Below are 5,456 nucleotides of genomic sequence, written 5' to 3'. Positions count from 1 at the left end.
AATTGTTAAAAAACAAACAAAGCTTCTGCTGCGAGATCTGAATGTGTTTAAGAGAAGGAGTCGCTAATTAACCAGAGTCTCACTTTTATTTTTAAAGAGAACTGCAATTAAAACAGGTGATTGAAGATTTGAAACTCGCTCTCACTCCACTCTTTAAATACCAGCGCTTGGTCAGTGCCCTTGAGCAACAGACGCTCAGACCAACTGGCCAAGTTTAAATAGTGAGATAGTCCACACAGGACTTTCATCCAGGAGGCCGCTCTCACGTGACTCGTTTTGTGACTCCGTAGTCACGTGAGACGTTCATCATGAGAGTCGTTAGTCACGTGAGTCGTAAGTGTCATTAGTTTCGTGACTCCTGTGACTCGTTTGCCAATCCGAAGTCACGTAACTTTAGTCATGCGAGTTGTCAGTTGATTAGTTGATCACTACTTACGTGACTCAAGTGAGTGAGTCACTCCATAGTCACGTGAGTCGATAGTCACGTGAGTCGATAGTAACGTGAGTCGTTGATGTCATTCGTTTCGTGACTCGTTCGTCACTCCGTAGTTATGTGAGTCGTTAGTCCCATGAGTCGCTAGTTACGTGACTCAAGTGAGTGGTTTGTTACGTGAGTTGATGGTAACGTGAGTCGTTGATGTCATTAGTTTCGTGACTCCTGTGACTCGTTTGTCACTCTGAAGCTATGTGAGTTTATAGTCACGCGAGTTGTTAGTCGCTACTATTTTTAGCTACATGACTCACGTGACACGTTAGACACTCCGTATTCATGTGAGTCGATAGTCACGGGAGTCGCTAGTGTCATTGGTTAAGTGACTCCTGTGAATCGTTAGACACTCCGTATTCATGTGAGTCGATAGTCACGGGAGTCGCTAGTGTCATTGGTTAAGTGACTCCTGTGAATCGTTAGACACTCCGTATTCATGTGAGTCGATAGTCACGGGAGTCGCTAGTGTCATTGGTTAAGTGACTCCTGTGAATCGTTAGTCACTCCGTATTCATGTGAGTCGATAGTCACGGGAGTCGCTAGTGTCATTGGTTACGTGACTCCTGTGAATCGTTAGTCACTCCGTATTCATGCGAGTCGATAGTCACGTGAGTCATTAGTGTCATTAGTTACTTGACTCCTGTGACTTGTTCGTCACTCCGTAGTCCTGTGAGTCGTTAGTCAAGCTGAAGTGTAATCACGACTCTGTGGACATCACCTGTCCTACCGACTCGTTGAACACTGACTGAACTATGACCTGGACAGAGAGACACGTTGTCCTCCAGTCAATGAAACGACGTCACAGAGCAAAACACCTAAAGTCAGCAAGACACGAAGCTCCGTCATCTCACACGCCGCTGTGGCAACACATCGCACAAACTGTTCTTCAGGTAACGCAGGGAGGGTCTAACGCAAGAGTTGCATTGTGGGAAGTGTAGGATCCAGTGTGTTCTTGGTAGGATGTGATTGGTTGGAGGATCTACTTTCACTTCATTCATTCAGTAAAATAAGAAAACATGACGAGAGCGAGAAAAACACTTCAGGACAAAGAACGTATTCGTGTGATCGTGCAGAAAACGAGACACGCGCACACACACACACACACACACACACACACACACACACACACACACACACACACACACACACACACACACACACACACACACACACACACACACACCTCCTGCCGTCCAGTGGGGCTCTTTGGCCCTTTGTGATGTATAATTGAAGCTGTGTGTAACTTCACCGGCTCGTTTCCACTCAACTTTCACTTCTCTCATCCTTCCGGAATATTCTCTCTGAAGTGGAGAGACCAGCTCTTTGAAAACGTGCTGGTTACACCCCCCCCCCCCCCCCCCCCCTCCTCCCCCCATCACCCCCCTGATCCGAATCCATCACACATCTTTCTAACTTTATCTCAGATTCAAAGTCAGTTACTACTTACATGCAACTATCTCTGCGTTTGGTTTAATCTTGAACTTTGTTTTAATCGTCATCATATACTTTCTACATATATATGAAATTGAACTTAATTTATCCTGCACACACGGCTAAAGGTAGAAATGTACAATGTGCAGCCAGCATGACTTCCTGTCCCTCTGTGTGACAGTAAACCTTAATGAGTAATAGAAGGAAGCGGACCTCGAGCTCAGCAGGTCGTCCTCCGATCAGACGACACGAGGACGTCTGAAGAACACGAGGAGAGATTAAGGTTCCTTCCTCCTTTATGGGGATTTACTGCTCAAAAGTATCAGGAAGTGGATACGACAACAACAACTAAATACTGTGAGCGTTTGAATTTAAAGGAGACAGTTTATCTTTTGAATAGTTTTAGAGGCCTAAAGAGGTTGACGTATCTATCCAAAGCTTTCACGAGGAACTTTCATTTTGGCTTCGGCATCTTCGTCGAGCCCGGACTCAAACGTGGAGATCAGGTGAGGGGGCATAACATCCAGAGGGGTGCTGTAAGATATGATACATGGTCTGGAGGATCTGGGTCTGTCCACGGTGGACCGGTCTCTGCTGGAGGATCTGGGTCTGTCCACGGTGGACCGGTCTCTGCTGGAGGATCTGGGTCTGTCCACGGTGGACCGGTCTCTGCTGGAGGATCTGGGTCTGTCCACGGTGGACCGGTCTCTGCTGGAGGATCTGGGTCTGTCCACGGTGGACCGGTCTCTGCTGGAGGATCTGGGTCTGTCCACGGTGGACCGGTCTCTGCTGGAGGATTTGGGTCTGTCCACGGTGGACCGGTCTCCGCTGGAGGATCTGGGTCTGTCCACGGTGGACCGGTCTCTGCTGGAGGATTTGGGTCTGTCCACGGTGGACCGGTCTCTGCTGGAGGATCTGGGTCTGTCCACGGTGGACCGGTCTCTGCTGGAGGATCTGGGTCTGTCCACGGTGGACCGGTCTCTGCTGGAGGATCTGGGTCTGTCCACGGTGGACCGGCCTCTGCTGGAGGATCTGGGTCTGTCCACGGTGGACCGGTCTCTGCTGGAGGATCTGGGTCTGTCCACGGTGGACCGGTCTCTGCTGGAGGATCTGGGTCTGTCCACGGTGGACCGGTCTCTGATGGAGGATCTGGGTCTGTCCACGGTGGACCGGTCTCTGATGGAGGATCTGGGTCTGTCTACGGTGGACCGGTCTCTGCTGGAGTCTGAGCTGAAGGAGGTTCTGGTGAACCTGCATGAGTTCATCTGGTTTCACCAGAATCCGACCCGGTGGCTCCGATGACGAGCATCAAGAATAGCTCTATAGAAACAGACCATCTTCTCTCTGATGGTCTCTGTACTGATGGAGGTCTGATAGAGGATCAGGACTACACTGAGACTGGTTCAGGACCAGTTAAAAGCTCCGTTTGGTTTAGTAACAAAGTATCAACGGTGAATAACTACACCAAACCGTTTCTGCTTAACATTTTATTCATTGTCCAAATTCATATCAGTAGACTTGGAGAAATAAAAGGTTTTTTTTTTTATTCCTTTTTTAAACATTCTCTTCAACAAAAATATAACAACTATTTACAATCACTCGTAAAAAATACATAAAAAGCGTACGAGCAAAATCATGTTGTCTTTCTGAAAGACATAAGTTACGACAGCTATGAGAAGAAGCGAGCGACGGAAGCAGACGCTGAGCCGGACGGTTGGTCCTCTGTGATCTTCACCGCGCTGGAGCTCACTGTTGTGCATCTCTGCTGGAATGCCAGAAAAAAAACAAAGTCCACACAATCACATTCATTCACATCTCTTATTGCATTCCAGGTGGGGGGGGGGGGGGGGGAGTTCATTTTGGGTCGTTATATAAAAACACTCACATGTTGTGTTCACGGTGCCAAAAGAGCCGCTCGCTGCCAGATCCAGACACATCTACTGTGTGTGTGTCTAAACCACAATAAGTTGATTGTTATGAATTTATGTTGTCGAGTGACTTGAAAAAGCGGTGTTAAAATAAGTGCATGATTTTAAAAAATACATCATCATGTAAGACAGACTCACACAATGTTGCTATTTTTAGTTTTAGTACATTTACTTTATTCATTCATGATTTATGTTCATCTATCTTTAGGATTGCGTGATTGTTTTTCCTATAAAGAGATTCCAGAATGTTTCAGTTCAGTCTGAAGAGCATCTTTTGAAGAATATCTGAGGGAAATATGAATGATATCGTGAATGGAAATTATTTTGCAGGATAACGGTGACTTGACTTTCTTTATGTGGTTCCATACCTGGAGGCGGCGACGAGCTGCTAAATTAAATTCAGCCCTGGAAGAACAATCAAAACAACATTAAAATATGAAGCGCTGTGTTGTGCTAACGGAGCACGAGAGGAATGTTTAACGTGCTGCTCAATGTTTCGCTCTCAAAGCAACATCAGGAAGTAAATAAACCTGCTCACAACATCTGGGCCGTCCGTGCAGAGCAGTAACACTGATTAATGGGGAACAATCGGAGGAATACAGTTGTGCAAATAAAAAGAAGAACGCTCGGTTTTCTGACTCTCAGTCTGTGTTTCTACTGTGGCGATGGTTCAGATAACGAGGGCGTGTGAGAGGTGAGAGGTGAGCAACGCTGCAAGCTGAGCAGCGCTCTGACTAAGTTCCATGCGCTGTACGCCCAGACCGACTCAGAAGTGGGATTTAACACACACACACACACACACACACACACACACACACACACACACACACACACACACACACACACACACACACACACACACACACACACACACACACACACACACACACACACACACACACACACACACAACAGAGCGCGAGGGTGACAACAAGTCACGAGCAGGAAACTAACAAAACTGGATTATTTCTTATAACAAAATATTCTAAAATGTATCGAGGACTCTCTTCTCTCATCTATACACGACGCTAATTTACCGATTAAAAAACAAAAAATATATATGTGTGTATGTGTGACATGTAATATATTAGCAGTAATCCTTTCAAGTCTTCGTGTGGCAAAACAACAGAAACAGAAGCGTCACAGAGGAGACAGAAGCAGGACCCCCCCCCCCCCCCCCCCCGAGACACAATCACAACAATGTACTCAGAATGTACAAATCTGCTTTCAATACAAATAGACAATTTCTTTCAAGCGAATCCTTTAAATATTCTACAAAATGTACTATGCACATGGAGCGGAGACGCAGGCGTGAGAATACGTTGACCTGACGACTCGTTCTGTTGCTCGTTATTTTAAATAAGAAGCAAAAAAAACAAAAACTGCTGCTCGAGGGCCCCTGGGGGCCCAGAGTCAACGTTTACGCTGCATCTCATATTCCTGCTGCTTTATGAACAAATGTACACGTTCAAACGAACCGAAAGCGTTCTCCTGTTTAACATTTCAGCTCGTAATTCAAAACACACAACGCGTAAAATAAACACTGTAAACAAGCGGTGTAAACACTGTCCTCCGTCTTTATGCACACGATCCTGCTGCGCGCGTGTGTG

The 5,456-nt window shown here is 46.4% G+C and overlaps 1 protein-coding gene across 3 annotated transcripts in view; it reads right to left on the bottom strand.

Annotated features, from left to right (window-relative positions):
* Positions 1 to 5,045: 5,045 nt before the first annotated feature.
* Positions 5,046 to 5,456, bottom strand: part of rapgef6 (Rap guanine nucleotide exchange factor (GEF) 6) — a 106,759-nt gene continuing 106,348 nt past the window's right edge. For all 3 annotated transcript variants that reach the window (XM_079283852.1, XM_079283853.1, XM_079283854.1), the window contains one exon: positions 5,046 to 5,456. This exon is cut by the window's right edge and continues 1,173 nt beyond it. The gene's annotated coding sequence lies outside the window, so the exon portion shown is untranslated.

Source organism: Melanostigma gelatinosum (genome assembly GCF_949748355.1).
Source record: "Melanostigma gelatinosum genome assembly, chromosome: 14".
NCBI lineage: Eukaryota > Metazoa > Chordata > Actinopteri > Perciformes > Zoarcidae > Melanostigma > Melanostigma gelatinosum.
The sequence above is the reverse complement of the archived record's forward strand: the minus strand, read 5'-3'. Positions and strand labels throughout refer to the sequence as shown.